This window comes from Microtus oregoni, unplaced genomic scaffold (assembly GCF_018167655.1).
Source record: "Microtus oregoni isolate MIOR12 unplaced genomic scaffold, Mior012 000027F_ref0000203, whole genome shotgun sequence".
NCBI lineage: Eukaryota > Metazoa > Chordata > Mammalia > Rodentia > Cricetidae > Microtus > Microtus oregoni.
In genome coordinates, this window is record NW_024543086.1 from 11086803 (window position 1) to 11107302 (window position 20500).

Here is a 20500-nt window from a genome sequence, read left to right on the forward strand (position 1 = left end):
TGGAAGCCTTGCTTCCCTATTTCCGCGCGCCCTTGGGGGCAGGTTTAGGGCCACCGCCTGGCAATCCAGGGGAGGTAGGTCTGCGTCTGGGCAGGCTCCGGAAACCCTGCCTTCGCTGGCTTTGCCCTCTCTGCTGCGCTCTGCATTCCTAACCCTGGGAGGAACCCGCTGGGTCCAGCCAAGCACTGGGCATGCTCGCGAGCCGGGGCAGGCTCCGGTCTTCGGCAGGATGCGTAGGCTGGCGATGCTCCCTAGTTCTCAGAGCCCTGGGTGCAGCCGTGGTGCATCGGGTTTAGCAGAGCAGAGTTCTCGGTGCGTGCAGCTAGGGAAACGGGCCTGCCCGGGACAAGCCCGGAGCGGAACTGAACTCTACGCGGCCCCTGCTTGGCGCGCTCAGTTTCTGCTCTTGGAAACGCCCGGCTGGAAGGAGGGGGGGGGGGGTGTCTCTGCAGACAAAGGGGTACACGTGCCCCTAGCGCCCCTTTTTCCCAGCCGAGAGCCCCTCCCGGAGCTCATTACCCTGTAGCCCCAAAGACACCAACCCAGCTGGGGCTACCGGGGCCTGTGCGCGCGCTCGGGGCCGGGGATTGGCTCTCACTTCCCACAGAGGGACAGCGCGGGAGGGCGGGCGGGCGGTGAGCGGAGCTCCGGGCTTCTGTGTGCGCGTGTGTGCGCGCGTGTGTTTGCATGTGTGTGTACGCGCTCGCGCGCGTGTGCATATGTGTGTGCGCGCGTGTGTGTCTGTGCGGCGCGCGGGCGGGCGCGTGTGTGCGCGTGCAGGAGCCACTGGGTGTGCGTTGCGTGTGTTATGGGTTTGATTCCAGAGCAGGTTGCACATTGGTCCTGGGTGGCTCGCAGGCTCAGGTCGTGCTTGGGCGTCCTCCTCCTAATCGTTTCTGAAGTAGCAGTTCCAGCAGCAGCAGCAGCAACAACAGCAGCAGCAGCGGCAGCCGCGGCAGCAGCGGCAGCGGCGCCTCCGCAGCAAAGCCTGAACTGTGCAGAAGCAACGAGCACCGTTTGGGGAGTCTGGGGGGCGGGTAAGAGGGAGGAGGGAGAAAGCCTGGCTAGGTCTTTGGGAATATTTTTTTTTTCTCCTTCTTTCCCTCTCTCTCTTTCTGGAGGGTGTGTGTTGCCCCCTCGAAGTGAAGGAATTTTGCTCCAAAGCGAGCTGGGACCGAAGACTCTAGGCTAAGTTCTCTCTCTATGTAGATGGTGTCAGGGAGCGAAGCTACTGACCGAGCTGCTGGTAAATGTTTTTCACTTCTTACTCTTTAATGCTTAAGGCTTTTTCCCCCTCTTTTTTTCGTTCTTCCCCGTTTCCCTTCTGTTGCTCATCATTCTGCAATCGCTCCTGAATCGCTGCAGTTTTCTCTCCCTCGCCTTGCGTTTGTGCAGTTTGCAACTTGTTTCATGGTTTTCTGTGTATTTTTTTCTCCCTTCATCCTCAGATGAATGCTGGAACATTTAAATTCGGCACTTCGGGAGGTCATCATTAGTTGCATGAGTTTGGGGGGGCGGGGAGGGGAAAGATTGGTAGAGCCGGCTGTTATTTCCCTGCAGAAGGACTTGCCGCTTTCTCGCTAATGTTCATCGCAATTATAGGGACTCTTTTAGGATTCATTTTAACATTGCATTGATGTTTAAGGTTATCGCCCTCCAGGATTACAATGCGTTTTGACTCAGTTTTAACAGCATGACCGTTGCCAGTGATTCCAGACCTACTGTACGGTACACGCTGGCTAAAATACTCAGAATTTCAGGAAGAATCCTTTGCATTCCGAAAGAGAATTTCTTTTTTGCATTACATTGCTGCGGATTTGCAGGAAGCAATAATAGACACGGCTTTTCATGTGGCTTGCAAAGATAATAAACAGATAAGTGGCTCAGTGCATCCTCTCTCCACTGACTGAGCTATGGCTAAATTTACTTAATAATAAATGTAGGGTTTTGAAGAAGCAGGGAGGTTGCTGGTATTGTTTTATTCAAAATTGTGAGACGTACAGAGCTTGCTAACCTCAGACCAGCCCTCTCTCAGCTCTTACTTGAAGTGGCATCTTGTCAGTTGGGGAGAGGGAGAGTAGTTTCTGCTATACACATGGAATGAAATGATTTAAAATAGCCAGCATAATGCATGCAAATTGGACCCTTCCTCTTTCTTAAAAACAGAATTCACTCCATCACCCTTGCTGCCAGGATCCATTTTAAACATTATTTTGAATATCACATATAATAGTTCTTTAATGCCATCAAATAATTTGAGTTCTTTAGAGGGTTCTGGGTAGTTATGATATTTCATTTGTCTTTTTTTGTTGTTGTTGTTCCTTTTTAAGTTTTCAGTTCCAGTTCAGTAGAAAAACTGAAGGGTCAATAAGTAAAGGCAAATCAGCGGTTGAGAAGGAAATGGGTTTAGGGTGGGAAATTTTCTGCTAAGCTGTGTAGAAATGAACTGGTGTTGTGCGGAAGCTGAGAGGTAGAGAGGAAGGCTGTGCCTGGGCACTGTCACCTCCAAATTCACAGACATCTAAACTCAGATGAGGAGACCCAGGCTAGCCAGGCTCCAAGGAGGCACATGTGTTGTCCAACGGGGAGAATATTATTCTCTAAAGAAGACTACTTCCGCTGTGTGGTCCTCACCCCCAAGAGTAGCAGCCTGCCTAGGTGTGGGGAGCATGGTTTGCAGGAATACTGTTAAACTTTGCCTTAGTATAAACTTAGCTGGTGTTGGAAGAACTGCAGAAGGCAGCCTAGTATATTCAGGACTAAAGAAGAAAACCAGCTGTAAATTAGCTCAACTAGTCAGGCTCTGTTTTAAGGTTAGAGCAAATCTACCTTAAACCACCCCGCAGATTCACCTGCTCTTGTTTCCCCTAGGGTTGACAAAAGTCATCCTTAAAATTCCTGAGATCTAAACCTTATTTCTGCCTTTGTATCCTAACTAATAAAAAACGAGGCATCCTATTTGGAAAGAGAGCGCTGTTTATTCAGGACTCTCTTGAGATGGCAATATTGCCATTATAAAATATTTTCATGGACCCTTGAGTTTACCATTTTGATTAAATTGGAGGAGAAAAACACTCCACTTCCATTCATTTAGAACGGGTTTTGACTGAAGGATGTGCTTGTATGAATCATAAAGAAACGAAAATGCATTCACATAGTCACCCCCAGTCTCCTGAACCCAAGGCATCCAAAACATCTTAGTATTCTCCTTCAATGACCAAACCCAGGGCAGAGCACCCCATGCTGAGAACTACAGAGGTAGTTCACAACATCCACACGCGTGGGCGCTAAGAGCTGACCACGTTGAGGGCTCTTGATGGGCCCATGGGGCAAAACATGTCATTGGGACATATTCAAAGCACACCTTTATATACAAACATTGCAATAAACTCCCCTTTTCAGCATCTTCGCTACAGAGGAGGAGTAGGGAAAGACTCTTTATTTAAGGAACACATTTCTTAACTGCTGAGGTTGTTTTTCTGTTTTGTTTTGTTTCATCTTTCTCCACCCCACCCCTCTGTGGACTTCTAGTTTCCTGGCAACTTCTAAAAAGCTCTGATATTTTGTGTTTAAAATATTCAACACATCCATGTTTTCAACTCAATGGCAGCAGGCTATCCTACATTCACTTGGCTGGCTTTGCATTACTGTAGCGTGGTGGTCCGTGGTAGCATGTCTGCGACTTGTTGGCATGGTTGATGGGTTTCTTATTATCATTAAGTTTATTATTAAATCTTCACTAAGAGCCTTTAACTGGTGTGCCTAATGCTGATTTCAGATTAATGTATTAAAATAGTGGTGTCATCTTGATGGGCTTGTTGGTAAATCAGGGAACTCACTTTCAATTGGCATTCCTGTGGCATTTCAGTATGTGCAGAAAGCCTTGCACTTCCTGGAGAAAGTCACTTCTTTTTGGCCAGAGCGCTGTGGAGAAAGACAGGTGTCTGAGACTGGGGACTCACAGACCTTGATAATCATGTCTGATTCTATTGTTGGGGTTCCTGTGTTCATCTTTATAGGAATGGAGGTTTCTCTGCGTGTCCAAAGTGTTGCTTTTGCTAGACCTACTGGAAGTTTCTTAGAATTAATTGTCATTCCCTTTCCTTGTCTAAGTGACAGGAACTGTGAGCTGTGTGTGTGCTTTTCAGGAGGATCTGCTTCGCCTGGCTCCTCCAAAGATTTCCCTTTTGTGCAGACTGATTTTAAGAAGTGATTTCTGCTGAAATATCATCAAGGTCATTTCCAAGGGCTTTTTTTTTTTTAAAATCTCTCCCCACCTGAGGGCTGAAAGTTAAACTCATAGCGAGATTTGGAGAGGGGAAACTTACTATCAAACTACTTACCTCACACATGACTGTGGACAAAGCATTTTTCCCCCTCATAACTTTGCATAGAGTAACAATTTTGTTCTTTGATCTGCTGCTGACTCTTGATGGCCCTGGTGTGTTCACACTCTCCATCCCACACTCAAAAGAGGTGGGGCAAACTTCTAGCCAGCAAACAGCACCTAAAGACTTGCAGTTTTAAAAGGTATTTTTAGTAAAAAGATAGGTGGTGTTATTTGGTTAGACGAGAGAAATTTTGTAAGTAGGGAATACTGCATTTAATGTTTTTTAACATAGAGATAATTTTATAATTTCTTCTGCTGAGAGTAAATAGCAGCTTTGCTAATGTCTTCTTCATATATCTGGGTTTTAGTTCCATTTATATAAGAAATAGTCACATTGTTCAGTTATATGTACAACCAGCATCATACAGTTATTTTTACTATCTTGCTCTCTTTTCCCAGGTAAGAAAAACAAAACGTTTCTTAATGTAATTATTTTAGATGGACTGACAGTTGTGCTGCTAATTTTTTTAAGGGCTTTATAAACTAGATGCATACATCCTTTTTTTTAAAGTCTATGTGTCCCTGCACAATCTAGTATATTGTATGTACTACAATGTGATTCTGAACATGAAATAGTACAGCTTCCAAAAACCAGTTACTGCATAGCAAAGCCTGAAGAACTCTTGAGAACTAGACCACAAATGGAGTTTCTTTTTTTTTTCCTGAAACACTTCCATTGGTCCATCTGCCCTCGGCATAGAATGGCAATGCTTATAGGCAAAAGGAGTTCTTGGGATGTGGGGAGTTCGTTATGTGCTTGTTGGCTGTGCTATTAGTAAAAACAGAACAGTTGTTTTAGTTTCTAAGTTTAATAAAGAGGAATCCAGACAAAACAATGCCAGTAGTATGTTAAAGTGAAATCTATTTTTCTCAGTAAAGAGCTCCACCCCTCCTCTCCTGTGTAGTGTGACACGAATGTACCAGCTGACAGCGTCCCTCATATTCCTAAAAGTGTGTAGCCCCTGCTAGCGTGTGTGAGGAGCTAAGCCTCCAAGTCTGTCTTGAAGAAATACAGTGCTGTGTGCTTGGGAAGAGAGCTGGCTGCTTTGAGGCACCCAGTTTTCAGGGCTGACCTGCAGTTGGAAAGGGGATTGGTTATGCCTGCAGATCTCCTGACGTGGGGACTGTGCCTCCTGCTACTCTGTCTTCTCTGAGGTAGCTTTGTCACATATTTTGAGACACAAATGTGAAGTTTGTCTGTTTGCTTGTTCTTTTCATTGCAGTAGGACACAAGGCAGATGTACAGAAGTTTACAGCTGAGCTTTCAGAACGTACATTTTGTTGCTTTAATGAGGACGCTATTTAGGGCTTTATAAGTTTAGGCTTGTTTTTTTTATTTTTATAAGATTAAACATTCTGTTTTATACATCTTCATTGGAAATGTCCTTTGTGCTTACTGAAAGTTTATAGAAAATGGAGTTTTTCACAGTGTCAAATAATCTATTTGGGAATATGGTTCAAAAGAATGTCATAAATTTACTAAATTCTTTAGGTTCCTCAATCTTTACCGCCTAGAAGGTAAAGCTAAAGTCAGAGAATATTAGTCATATGAAGGCAATAAAGTCTATACTCAAGGTGATAACCAAAATCTAAATCTTTACAGGGGATAGGGTTCATTTGGTAGAAGCTTATATTTAAATGCTGCTTTGTTATTATTGCTTAGGGCTTAACTGATATCCAATGTTTGCTATCTCTCCTGCTTAAAGAAGAGGAAGAAGAGTATATGTAGGAAATACATATGAAATAGACATTATTTGGGCAGAGGTTAAGAAAATTCCTTTGTGTAAAATAACCATTTCAAAAAATAACGTTAGTACACTGTATCTATACAATTTTTAAAAGCTACATGAACAATTCATTCTAAATGTTGAAAATAGTTGTTATGTTTTTAAATTATTTTTTAAGAATGAAACAGTATTGTAGTAGCTCTTTATATCCATACCTATAGTAATCTGCATTTGTACATCCAAAACCATACTTATTACTAGACACTTGCAACTCATTTTTAAAGATTAACTATGAATATTTTTAAAGCATCGAGAATAATAGGGCATTTCAATATATACTATATATTTTAGTAGAGATTACTTAGAAAAATACAGAAAAATGAAAACTATACTAAAGTACATTTTAGTCTTGACCTTAGTTTATTCCTTCAATAATCATTATTGTGATCGCAGAGATAAGCCAGGTACTGTTCCTCTGGTGGCAAGAGAAATCTGATGTCAAAATGTTATGTAAGAAATCAAATAGTAATAGAAGTAGGTGCTTTCTTTACAATGCAAGAAAATGTTTTTTACTCTCTGTGTGCAGGGTGTATTGGAAAAGTAATTTCATTTCATTTCATTTAAGTATTTGCTCAGGCAGTAATTGCACACAAATATCTGTGCAATCTTTGTCTACTAGTACATCTGTGTCATTTGTGTTCATGCAGTCCTGTCTGAGGTTGAATTGGAGACCTCAGTCAAGGTCTGGAATGCCCAGCGCTGGTTTAGTGGTAGCACAAGCCAAAGACAGTGTGACGGAGGTGAAAGAAGGTACTTAAGAAAGAAAAATAAGTTCTCTAGTTGGTTAACCTTTTCTTACAGTAATGGTCTTGCCTCCAGTTTTATTTTGAACTTCACTGAAACGTCTTGAGAAAGGATAACCTGCTTCTCTCTATTTTAATCCTAGAAATAACATAGATATTACAGAGACATTCCACAGTAGTTAGGGCTTTACAGTTGGGATGACCCAGCATCTAGTTTTTCTCCTTTCTAATGCTGGTTATATATCCCTACATGTTATCAGACTCAGTCAGATGAAGCCAATTACTAAGAGGGGAAAAATCATATTTATTTATTATATTTATTGAATGTGTCTGCTGCTTAATTATGCATTGGCAAATTTACATGTGGCTACCGAAAAGGCTGTGGGTGAGTGTGGAGAGAGGATCAATCACCAATCTCACAGCTCTGTGAGGCAGTCAAGAATAGAAAGAGGAGGCGAAATCAACTTGTCCTTTCCCCATGCAGTTATGGTGAGAATTTGAAATCTGAAAGATGTCGTTTTTACCGTCAAGGTGTGTCTGTGTTGACATAGGGAAGGAAACCTGGAAACTATGACTTTCCTCCACAATCAATATTCTTAAGAAGTCTCACATGGTTTTATGCTCTTGGAAACACAGAGTAAATTAGATGTGCAAAGTGTAGATTGGAAAACAAACTCAATTTTCTGACCAAGCAGATGACTGTGCCCATCCTCAGTAGGGATTGTGAGTTGGAGGACAAAGGGGGAAATGCATTAGCAATACACAGGGCTGAATAGGTAGGAAGAACAAGGTGAGCTAGCTTACTTGTAGAACACTTGTCTAGCAAGCACTCTGCATTTGATCCTTAGTTCCAGAATAGGAGAGCCAGAAAAAAATTAAGTGGTACTAGAAGATGGGGAATAAGCTGGTATGTGCAAAGTTTGTGACTAGCTCAAATAAGCCAATTCTAAGAATTGCTATACTTCAAAGAGGTTGCTGTATTTGGCCTTTGATGGCACAGCTAGATATACGTAGGCAGGATTTTATTATTCCTCTCGTGTATTTTCACTGAAATGTCCCTCTGCAACTAATCCTGGTTGTTTCTCTTGTTTCCCACTATCAGTTTAATGGGTTAAATCTTGAGTGTGGTTTCTTGCTTATTCTGCCACCCCTGCTTATCATCATAGTTTTGGAAATCTACTAAGGTCGAAATTGCTCTTTAAAGTAGGTAGTGGCTCAACCGGTCACTGTTTCACAGAGATTTGGCAACACCAAATTGATGGGAGAAGTATTATTTATATCACGCTTCACCCGAAAGGACTGGTAAATTGTTATGCCTGGACCATTCTGACCTCTTAAGGTAGGAAGTGGATATAAACTTCAGGGAAGAAAACAGCACTGTGGAGCCTTAGACATTTGAAAGCTTTCTCCCAGAAGTCAGAGAATGAGGTGGGTTTTCAGGAGTAGCATGCACTATGAATGCATCATGTTGTGAACGTGCTGGTCAAATTTGTGATTTATTAATCATTTACATTTATTTGGGAAAGTTTCTACTGAAGAGCTATTTCAGCATTAGAGGTTATGATTTTTCTTTACGTTTTATCTGCAGGGAAATGGAAATGGCAACATGAATCTTGAAAAGAAGGGTGGGTGATGCTGGGAGACTCAGTGAGAAACATGTTAAATACTGAACACAACGTTGTATTTCTTCTAATCTTAATGTTAAACATGATCTCATAATACCTTTTATTACAGAACAAACGTTGTTTGTAGCTGGATTCGCTGCCGAAGCCAAACAGTAAATAGATACCGAGGCTGAACTCTCTTTCCCACAGCAGCGATTTTTCACTAAGCTATTCCCTAAGGCCAGTCTAAGTGTATGAGGGGCACCACTTCTTTTTTATATGATTTGTGTATGTTCCCATAGATTGTGAAGTCTATTTCTGGGCAATTTTCAAGTTAAAATTGTGTTACAGCTACCCTTAAGGTTGTCATTTCTTGGTTTTGCTCTTGTCAGTCAATTCATAAGTGTTTATTAAGCCCCCATGGGGTGTACACAGAATCATACACAGTTTAGGGCATTGTGTGTATGAGGATGGCTGGTTTGTGCGCTAGAAGCTTATAGTTTATAGGTAAAAAAATACCTTATGTGGACGTATATGTATGTGTTTAAAATAAGGTTTTAATTAGGGGCATTTAGAAGTTTATATCACTGTGTTCCTTTCCTTTTATGTCTTATTTATTTACCTATTTATTTGGCATATGTATACAGCAAACATAGAAGCATTCCTGGCCACTTCAAATGTCTTTCTTCTATGAAAATCATAGCTTTAGGTGAGGTCAGGAATCTAAAGTGTCAGCTTTCTTTCCTTTGATTTCTTTATTTTAAAACATTTAGTGATCTAGTAACAGGCATGCTTACCTAAAGGGTAAAGCCAGAAGGTGAGTATTAAACTGTGTATCTCTGGCTGCAGAAGGCAGGTTCTTCTTAACTTCTGGATTTTAGAATTAAGAATAAGAAGAAATCCCAATGCTGAAGCTGTTCATGGTCTGTGCCTGTTGCTTGTGTGACTTGAATCGGTGAGTGAGCGGCTAAGACACTTCATATCCCCAACTACCCATTTACATTGTTTATAAGTGATAGATAAACTTATAATTTCCTCAAAAAATAAAACAGAGATCCAGAAGAGAAATCTGAATATTCCAGAATCTAGAAACAGGAGAAAAATGCTAACTTTTTCTTAACATCACAAAGAGACAAGGTTAAAAACTTGTCTCTAAACATTTCTTTCATCAGGGAACATGAAATGACAGGGTTAATATGCAAGTTCTGGGGTTTACTTTTACACATCCATGCTCGGAATTTTCCCTCTTATCAGTCATTTGCGGGAAGGGTGATGTTCTTGAAAAGCAGGAGGTGAGTGGCTCGGGAAGTCATGGTAAAGGAACGAGTGCATGGAGACACTGACCCCTTCCGTGGCCCCAGGAAATAGCTTCCTGGACATTGGGCAGTCTGCTCTGACTTTTGATATCCCTGTCAGCTCTTTGATTAATGCTCATTTTGTCTGTGAGTTTCAAGATGTTCATATCTCATTTCCAGCAATAGTGGCCAAACCCTCCAAATTTCTTTTCTATCATTTGTTCCTTGTCTATTTGATTTGGAAAAGCAATGGATTAAAAAAAAATGTAGAGGCATTGGTGATATGTTCTTCCTTTTAACTTTGGCATTTGACTCACTTCTTCGTTGGTTATAAGAATCTCTAAGGCTTTATGAGATAACTTATCAGAGACTGCTGGGGATGGAAAGTCTTCTTGATGAGCGATTATTTTTTTTTTCAGTTCACAATATTACAGCACATCTTCCTTTCCTTACTTTATTATATAATTACTTGAAACAATTTGAATTGTTTTGTGTTCCGGATCAGGTCCTGATCTCCTTGTGAGGTAAAGAGAATAATCTTAGTTTAGTGAAAAGTTATAAGGCCTTATAAGAATCTCAGGAATTTTGAGAAAGTTGAGAAGCCAAGCCCTCTGCTTCTGTTGCTGGGCTCAGTTGTTCAGCTGGAGTCCTGCATGCCTTTTGCACTGGCAACTGCACTTCCACTGCCATTGTTACCACTGGAAATATATCCCTTTGCACCAAACATGTGCAAATGGACCAGCACTCTGCCCTCCACTCTGAGGCTTCCTGGTTTCCTATTCACAGTTCTAGGCTAATGTATCCCATCTGATCCCATCTGATTGATGTTGGCCTGTCTTTCTCTAGTGCCCACAGCCCTCTTACTAAAACTCGAAGTTACTGAGGCTGACGATTTGGTGTTCTATGCTATGAGACGACAGCAGATAGGAGATAAGCAGAGTTTCTCAAACTGAAAGAGGGGAGTCCATAAAACATGTAAACAAAAATCCTTCAGTATCTTTTATGATTCTTTATATTGAGCTATAGAATCATTGGTGCTCAGAATATGGACTTGAGAAGTAAATAGCAACACGAAGATCTATTACTTTTTTCTCCTAAAACAAATCAGAGGCTATTCTGGATTCTAAAAGTATTAAGTACACTGCTTTCGCTATTCATAAACACACAGCCAATCTAAAGTATGCAACATATACACTTCATTTTCTCATCACCAAGAACCCTATTAAAATGCTACTCACTTGAACTCTTCTTATCCCAAAGTTATGTAAAAATTACCTACGATGGACCAATCTTTGTCCAGTTGTGAATATTTAAAGTTCAAAGAGAGCTGAACAGAAGATAGAAGGAATTTTAGCAGAGGACAGAGTAATCAGCTGGATGGCCTAATAATGTAAGCCAATCAACAGCATGATTTCTCCATGAAATGCCATAAAAAATATACATCAACTTGTCAACATGAAATAAGAGTAATTGTAGCATTCGAAATGGATGCAACTCCATTTCCTTTCACTCGTATGTTCAGAGTGTCTGAGGTTTAAAGCAGCCTGCCTCTTACTAAATTATTAGTAAACCCAGCGAGATACAGGACCCACACAAGTAATCCGTATCACAGATAAAACTTTTGCATCGGAAGGCTCAGCCTTTAATTCTTCAATTCTGAATTAATATATTTATCCTTCCATCACTGTCTCCCAAGGATTTTGAGAATTAATTAGAAACAAAATCACTTTCAGACCTTGGATGTTATACTCTGTGCTGAAAAAATATGAGACACTGAAGTGTTATTAATAACGACAAAGGTTCATCCAATAAAATAATCTGACTGGCTGAAATCTCACATGGTTGGTATTTTCTAATATAAATTACTGTAGGATTAGATAGTTAAATATTGAATATTGTCTCATTTAATGCAGTTCAATGAAATATTAATGGTAATGATGATTTTCCAGTTTGGGGAATATGGAGATGACTTTTTACTGATGAATAGCTTTGACCAGTAACATAATACATTTTGCAGAATGATAATGAAGATATTTAAATGAAGGCGGAAGAGGAAATAAGTGACCACTAAACAGATGGATTCCATATAAGTCAGAGGTCACAAAAATTGGTTAGCGTTAAATAGCTCTTTCTCTTTTCGAAACTATTCCTATTCTACTGTTTGGACCAGAGTGGATAGCTTTGAGAGTTTCTTAAAAAAAAAAAAAAAAAAAAAAAAAGGAAAAGAAAAAGAACAGATCTATTCTATTAGGCCCTTGCACAGGGGTGCGTTGATGCTGTTTAGCTGGCTTGAGGTGTAAAAGTCGGGAAATTGGATTGGGCTTTGAAGGAAGGCTGGCTGTGTAGAGTGTGACAGTTGAAATGGGATTGTGCATGAAGTTAAAAGAAAGCAAAGGGGGAACAGGGGTGGGGGAGGGAAAAAGAGAAAGAGCTGTTGATCAAATGGCCCAATTGGAGCTCCCTTGGCAGACCTCGAATGGAGTACATAATGGATAAAGCCAATACTTTCGCATTTTGTTTTCAGATCTTCTCTGTTTTGATGTTCTTGATTCGGTGAACTTATATTTCAGATTAGAGAACTCAGAATTGATGAGAAATAGGTAAGGGCTATTTTTGCCACAGTTAGTCAGGAACAGAGACTGAGCCCATTGACCGGTGGATCAGAATGGTTTAAAGAGAGTGTTTGCGTTGTTGGGATAGTCTGTACCCCCCACCCCTTCCCAGGGGGAACTTGAATGTTTCATGAGATGGTTTTATTTGAAATTGCAGTTGTCCTTGTTTCATACCTAGTAATTTAACAGTTGAAAGGCTCCCTTTTTGTTCTTTGTAGATAATGTATATGATGTGAGTGAAAGCTTTTTCTTTCTTTTTTTCCTTTTTTTTTTTAAAGTGTTTTGGGGTTGTATTCTTTTAGCACAAACTTATTCCTTGATAAAGGAGCTGGCTATAATTTGCAGAAATCACTGTTTCTTTTTCTTTAGTTGTTGGGTAATTGCTCTTTGTATACACTGTGGAAATGTGCATATAGCCCAGTGACAAAGCCTAGCAGATGCACTTGTAATTATCTGGAATTTAAGTAAATTTTGCATCTGATACACACAAAGCAAACGCTTTGTCCAGGCAGGCTCGGATACTGCCATGTGGATTGCTGCGAATACAATGAGGGGATTTTTAATGGAAAACAAATGGAACTATTAGTAAGTCTTTTTTTACTTGAAAAGGCACTGGCTTTAGGCATAGCCTCCAACTCATTCATATTCATCGTTGGCTCCATTATAAATATGACCTTTAAAACTGAAAAAAAACTTTAAATCTTTAAAACAAAATGTGACACACACATGCGCACACACACACACACATGCACGCGCACACACACGTACACACATATATATATATATATCAGAGCATCAACAGAGAATTCTTGAGAAGAGTTGGTAAAATGGATATTTGTTCCATTTTCCAATTTTTTTGCTATGAAGAGAAACCCTGAATTATTATAACTTTAAAAACGTGAAAGGAAATTTCATAATATAAATAAATCATGCCATAGATAAAAGATAATTACAGTGTTACTTTAACAACTTCAATTCACAAGGAAAACCTAAGAAAGAATGTGCAATGGGTCCAAATTCTACTTCGTTTTGTAAACAAAACGATCCAGCCAGAGGAGCAGTTTCATGCAAAATCCTCTTTTCCCAATTTTGGTTGAGATTAATCCTTCCACTGTGCAGTTTTTGTTGTTGTCTGACTTACGTAAGTGAGATCTTTGAAGGTTTAATCTTTTTTTCTCTGTGTTTATTCTTAGAAAATCTTAAATGCAAGGAACTACTGGATTCTCTTAAATGCTTAAGTCTTAAGTTTCAATGATTTTACTTTCCACGAGAAGGTTATTGATAATTAATCCCAAACACTTTTTATCTCCAAGTCAGAAGGTGGGCCATATGATTCCAAGGAACTCAAAAGCACCTTAAACCACAGAGAGCTGGCCTCCCTGGCTGTACCATGCTTTCTGTGGCATCAGCAGAAGACTTAGTCTCTAATTTTTTTTTTTTTAAGAATCCAGAGCCTTCAGGGGTTTTTAGTCTTGAGTCATTGTTTGAAAAGGAAAAAAAAAATTGAGAAGACATTTTGAAGGAGAGGGAGAGCCTGACATAAGAATTTTGGGCTCCAAATAAGAACAAGACAGATGTGGCATGCCTAGAATACCATGGCTCTGCAACCATGCCCCCACCTGAGACACTTTCCAAACAAAATGCAGATGGCTTTGTCTAAGTAAAAACCTGATTTCCAATGTGTCAGAACTTCCTTAGCTGTAACTTGCTCCATAACATAGTGTAGTTTATATTTCCCTAGTGTCTTTCTTGGTCCCCTTTGCCTCCTTCCCCTCCCCCACTCCAACATCCAGTTCTCCGTCTACCACAGGCTATCCTGGGATTTGGAGAAGAACCAGGTATTTTCCTTGGTATTTAAGAAAGTTGCTATTTTGAAATTCCCTTAGAGAGCTGTGGGCATTTTTATTGCAGTGTCTCCACGCATCTCTTTCTCTCTCTGAAGGAGAAACTGCTTACATAATAATACCCAGGAGCAGACCCGTAGGGAATTGCTAAGCTGTTTGATGGAGGTTCTGCAAGAAGAGAAAAGCAAGAGCTCCCTTGTCCTGTGTGGCTTCCCACGGGGGTCTCAACTGGAGCTATTTACACAATAGCAGATTCTCAGAAGGATAAATATATACAAATCTCTCTTTTCCAATCGAGAGGAACCAGTAGGAAATAGCACCTGGGAAGAGCGGAGCCAACTAATAGCTTAGCCCCACAGAGCTTCTTGAAGGAACAGCTCCAGAGCCAGGCCCCAACTGTCGGCAGAGCCTGCCAGGGAGACAGATGCTGCAGTTGGAAGACACTTTTCTTCAGTTAGATACTTTGTTCTTGTAGATGGCCAACCATGACTCATAGGGGAAACCAGAGAGAGGATGGGAGAGTGCGAGAAAGGAGGAGGAAATTCATCTTTTTATTAAACCCTCTTTAGGATTAAGCCATGGTTGTAAATGTCAAGCTGGGGAACTTGCCATGGACCAGGGGAGTTGTGAAGACAGAGGTACAGGGCTGTAAGCTTGTGCCAGGTGATAATAGCATCACAGCTAAGCTGCTGGCAAAATGATTGACACAATTTCCCCAAGGATATCTGTGTAAAATAGGAGTGCAGGAATTGTCCAACCATCCAAGCCCCAGAAGCATGCTTCTAAGAATGGAAGCATTCTTAGCATTCTCCAGGATGATGACATGTCCTTTGCCTTCTTTCGGTGTTTTTCTGTGTTTATGTGTAACACTTACATGTCAAAAATGACTTTTTGTCCCTCTGTTCACTCACCTGTCTCCTCTCTGCATGTACACAAGTATGTATGTGTGTGGCGGGGATATATATATATATATATATATATATATATATATATATATATATATCTACATAGCATATCACTAGGAACCAGGGTTGCTGCACCCTGAAATACCAGTTTCCATATGCATTTATCATTCACTTCCACATCTGTCTTTGCAGCTACATTCAGTTGATTAGATAAAACTAGAATATCTGCTGTTGGAGAGACAGTGAAATAAGGTTTTCGTAACTCATACCTATTGCTAGCCTGTGGTTTTCCTTAAACTCTTAAGGAAGGGGCTAGTAATGTAGACTGTTCCTCAGCTTCCTCTGCTTTTCTTAAAAACAAGAACCCCATTTTCTTTTAAAAATAAATAAAATTGTGACACCATTTCCCTGATTCCTACGGTTGCAGGAAAAGGAGCTCAGAATTTCAGGCTATCCCAGAGCTGAGTTATTTCATAAACCTCCTATGTAGGTCAGACCTGGAATAAGATATATCTGGGTGCCTGCTGGCAGTTCCTATGCCAAACTCTTGACATGACATTTTTCTGATAGATTTCCGGAAGTGGTCCTTTTAGATCTGCATGTCTCCATGCATTGGGATGGCAGCTAGCCAAAAGGTATGTGTTTATGTGGAAAACAGGCTTTTATTCCTGCCCCCACCGCTCCTTTCCCCCGACATTCACCCTGAGTGATTTGGAGGGTACTTCACGTATTGAAACCACAGCTGTGGAGCCAATTTAGAGAGAGTAATTCTCAACTGACTTGTGGATGAGCTGGCTCACCTTCTTGAGCCACCGTGTTTGCCTGGCCAGCATGGAACTATTGGAGATGAGAATCTCCACTCCAAAGTCTGCGTGTCTTTCACTGTGTCTCAGATCAAGTCAAGTGCTAAGAGACTATCTGTCAATTTGTAGCAATGCTTTGAGGAACTTTGAATCTTGAAAAACACGGTCCTATTGATCCTGCAGCAAAGGTGCTGCATTTTTTCTGAGACTTATCAAAATAATGATGAATATACATACATATATATATATATATATACATGTATATCATTAAACTGTTTCAGACACTTACTTGTGAAAAAGACAGATGATTCTTCCTCAACTGCCATTGTTCCATTTCCTTTGTCTTGCACAGGTACAGTATGTGCTAGATAAGCCTATGTTGAATGAACTCAATATGATATTCTTTTCCTTTGAGAACATGGAAATGTGTATGTGTGTGTGTGTGTGTGTAAATGATTTCAACCATTTTCTTTCTTTTTTATTTTTACTTTTTTTTTTCTCTCATACATTATATCCTGACCAAAGTTTCCCTTTTGGAGTCCTTCCACTCCTTCCCCCACTCCCTTTCTCCCCCCAGATCAACTCCTCCTCTGTTTCCCATCCCCCTAACAAAGAAACAACCAGGCCTCCCATGGATATCCACCTAACATGGCCTAACAAGATACAGTAAGACTGAACACAACCTCCCAGCTGGATGTGCAACCCAGCAGATGAAAAAGGGTCTCAAGTACAGCAAAAGAGTCAGAGATATCCCTCAATCCCACTATTGAGAGTTCCACAAAAACAGCAAGCTACACTACCATAAGGTATATGCAGAGGACCTAGCTCAGACCCATACAGGGTCTGTGTTTGTCTCTGTGAGCCCCTATGAGCAGTACTTAACTTGTAAATCAATTTTCTTGATTTCATGATATGTACTGGAATTTTATAATTGCACCCACTATTTCAGAAATAAGGAAATCACTTCCCTCTGAGCAAAAGATGTGCTCCAAAGAATAGGCTTTGGATTGGGTTTTGAACATTCCAATTTTTTTCCTACTTTGCAGTTTCAAAGAGAATCATATCTTAGAAGTTAGGAGCACAGCTAATGCAGTTGGTTTACTGTTGGAGTTGACAACACATTTTATGTTTTAGTTCATCATAAAAGGCCACCGTGTGGGCCAGTGCTGACTTGTTGCCTATTTCTATATGATTATCAATCAAGAACTTTTTTTGAAAACAATCAAAAAATATTTCATGACACCTGACAATTGTGTTCAACTAGACACTCTTTATCCACAAATAAAGTATGATTAGATTGCATCCATGCTTATCCAGTTGTTACTTTATTAGAACACCAGGGATGTCTATGAGTTAAGACATTAAACTATTTTGGGGGCCTTAACACTAAAACTTCACTATCGTTCACCGAAAGTATGGTTTGTGGTGCTTAGAAGTCACTGTGACAAACCCTGTATATCACAGTCTGTGCTCGTGTACATGTTGCTGTTGTGTTTGGCCTGCCTTGGATGTTAAAGGTGAGGTAGGAATGGCCATACTAAGCAAAGGAAGACTCTGTACTTGAATGGAATGATACTGTCCCTGAAGCTGATTTTATCATAGAACCGATGCGACCCTCTTAGTTGGGAGGGAGACATATTCTAAGAAAAGGTCTTTGGTTGTGATTTGAGCTTTCCTTGATATGTAGGTGCAAGTTGAGCTAGCTGCCTCCACCCCCTTGAATATATATACATATAGCAGTTACTTGTGAATTACTTGTCATTCGATCTGAATTGCCAAGGTATTCATGCGTAGTCTTTCTTCATGTGTCATTGGTGCCAGTTTCTAGTTCCAATATTCAGGGTGCTTCTTTCCCAAGAGAAATCAATTTTACTTATAGTTGTTCCAGAGCAAGCATGAGATACTAGATCCTCATAAGCCCATGGTTAGAAAAAAAATGAAAGTGTGTCCTGCAGTTTCATTTAGGACTAAGAAGCAGAGGTAAACCAAAACCCTTCAGAACGAGCGCCTAACAGGTAACAGTGAGAACCAATGATCTGTATTGAACAAACATTATCAGAATTCAGTAAGCACCCCACTATACTTCCTAGCAGGGGGTCTGTGCTGCCTTCTATTATGCCAGCAAACACATGAGACAATCCACTCAAAAGCACAAGAAGTTTGTTCGTGCTTATCACTTTCATTCTTTGATTAGTCAGCTGAGTGCCTCAAGATCTGTGCTAGCACATCATAGCCAGAAGTATAATCTTGAGAAAGCTCTTGTTTCAAGCTAGAATCAAAAGCTAAAAGGAGGAGAAAGCCATAGTCTTAGAATTTTCTTAAGGTTACTGCCTGCCCAGTAAACAGGACCTTCCAACAGGGTCTGGGAAAACAGGTCTTCATCTAATGTGTGCTTGGAGGACAGCTGTCTAAACCATTGCAAAGTGCAAGGAAGTCATTTTCTTAACCACATACTTCATACGAGGTTTAAATAAAAGCAAATAAATCTTATGTATTTATCTGGGTATTTAAGTGATCAAGCAGAGAACTAATCCCAGAAATGTGTCAATAAAATATTCCACTGGCCACTTTTTATGGGTTCTACAGAAACATGCACAGCATAATTCATATGCACAACATGCTGGTGATAAGGCCCATTATTTTGAATCATGTAAAAAATGGATCCAAATGAATGAGGTATATAATAGAGACAAAAAGAAGGAAGTTATGTACGACATATCATATACAAGTGAGGAAAATAACAGCAAAACTAATGGGTCTGTAAAAGCAAAAATATCTCTATTTATCATTCTGGATGTTTCTATCTGCTGCCAGTCATCCCATTGCTATTGCTTTGGCTAGTAGCTCACCATAGTTGGAAATAGGTGATATAGGAAGCTCTCATCCCATAGGTAAGAAAGAGGAGGAAAGACACAATGTCAGAGGGTAAGAGTGCTGCAGTCAAATTATCCAGTTAGTCATCGATTCATTCAACAAACACTGACAGAGGGGGGCGGGGGGGAAGGTTGCAGGGTCATGAGGACCCTGTTGCCCATTAGAAGCAATTATTAAATTTTACTTTAAGCACAGAAAAACTTTACTGAAAGATTCTAGGCTAATACTATAACAATGTTTTTAAAAGCTGCCTTTAAGTCTAAATTATAGTTCTGGGAACCCAACTTTAAAAGGACATCTATCAAACTTCTACCTCCTATAATCAATGTGTAGGAAACCGCTGCAATAAGAATGTTGTTGAAATGGTACAATGAGAAGTAACTGTCACAATGCTGGTTTTTTACAGATTGGCAAGACCAAGTATCTGTTTTTCCAAAAAAGTTGAAAGGCCATCAAAGTTGAAAAGTTCAACAAAGTTGCAAAAAAATGACAGGCCTAAGGGCTGAATATCTACTATACATGTGCAGATCTTGAATCAAATTATTAAATTAATTAATTGATTGATTAGAAGGAAATAAGAAAATTAGAAAGTTAAAGAAATATGAGCACAGACTAATGTAATATTAAGGGGCCAATGTTTTGAACGTAGCATTGTAGACCTAGGTAAAAGGTAGAATCATCTTTTTATTTTAAGAATCCATATCAAAGCTGCAGATAAAATAATTCTATAGTTTGCTGCTTTGCTTCAAAGTAAAATGGAAATCAAGGAGGTAAAGTTATAGAGAAGACAGATTTGGCCATGGTGAAAGTCCTTAATGATGTATGGATTGTTCATAATGCCATTACACTGCCAGTATATGCACTTGAATATATGCACTCACTATATTGAAGATTGTGCCCCTGCTCCCCGGCCTTGTGTGTGTAATGGTGAGGTTGGAAGGGAAAAGTGTTAGCAACCTTTGGGATATATATATATATATATATATATATATATATATATATATATATATATTGGTTTTGTTTTGTTTTGTTTTTCCTGAGATAGAGTTTCTCTTTGTAACAGCGCTCAGGATGTCCTTTGTAGCCCAGGCTGACCCCAGACTCATAGAGATACACCTGCCTCTGCCTCCTAAGTACTGGGATTAAAGGCATGTGTCATCACCACCCAGAAAGAGGGTTTTACAGGTCTATTATTTTATTATATTTATTTGTTTTTTTAATGTAAGTGTATATATAATACATGCACACCACGGTGCTCATCTGGAGGCCAGAGTACAGATTGTAGGAGTTACTTCTCTTCTTCCACCATGTGGGTTCACTGATCAAACTCGGTCAGTTAGCCTTGATAGAAAGTATTTTTCCCCATGGAGTTACCTCACCAACACCATGGCAGACATTTTTGAGATGAAATCCACAGCTCTTGCTGACATATTGGATGTAAAAAGTGAAGACTGGGCAGAAAGCAAGGATGACCTCTAGGGTTGTGACTTGAGTATTGAGCAAAAAGAGATTCCATTTACAGAGAAGCTATGGGAAGAGAGGCAAAGTCAGAACCACACCTACAAGTCGAGAGCAGCCACTGCAGGCAGATTGTCCGGGGGCAGAATTATAGAAGGTGAGTGGTAAGGAGTGGGCAGTGCAAG

At 40.2% G+C, this 20500-nt stretch overlaps 1 protein-coding gene across 10 annotated transcripts in view; it reads left to right on the plus strand.

Moving 5' to 3' along the window:
• Positions 1-236: 236 nt before the first annotated feature.
• The window catches only part of Tenm2 (teneurin transmembrane protein 2), a 1249250-nt gene continuing 1228986 nt past the window's right edge, over positions 237-20500 (plus strand). For 9 of the 10 annotated variants that reach the window (XM_041675940.1, XM_041675943.1, XM_041675944.1 and 6 more), the window contains exon 1: positions 237-312. The gene's annotated coding sequence lies outside the window, so the exon portion shown is untranslated. Of the gene's footprint in view, positions 313-1167; positions 1247-20500 lie in introns of those variants that run through there. The other variant, XM_041675941.1, reaches the window with a different exon arrangement.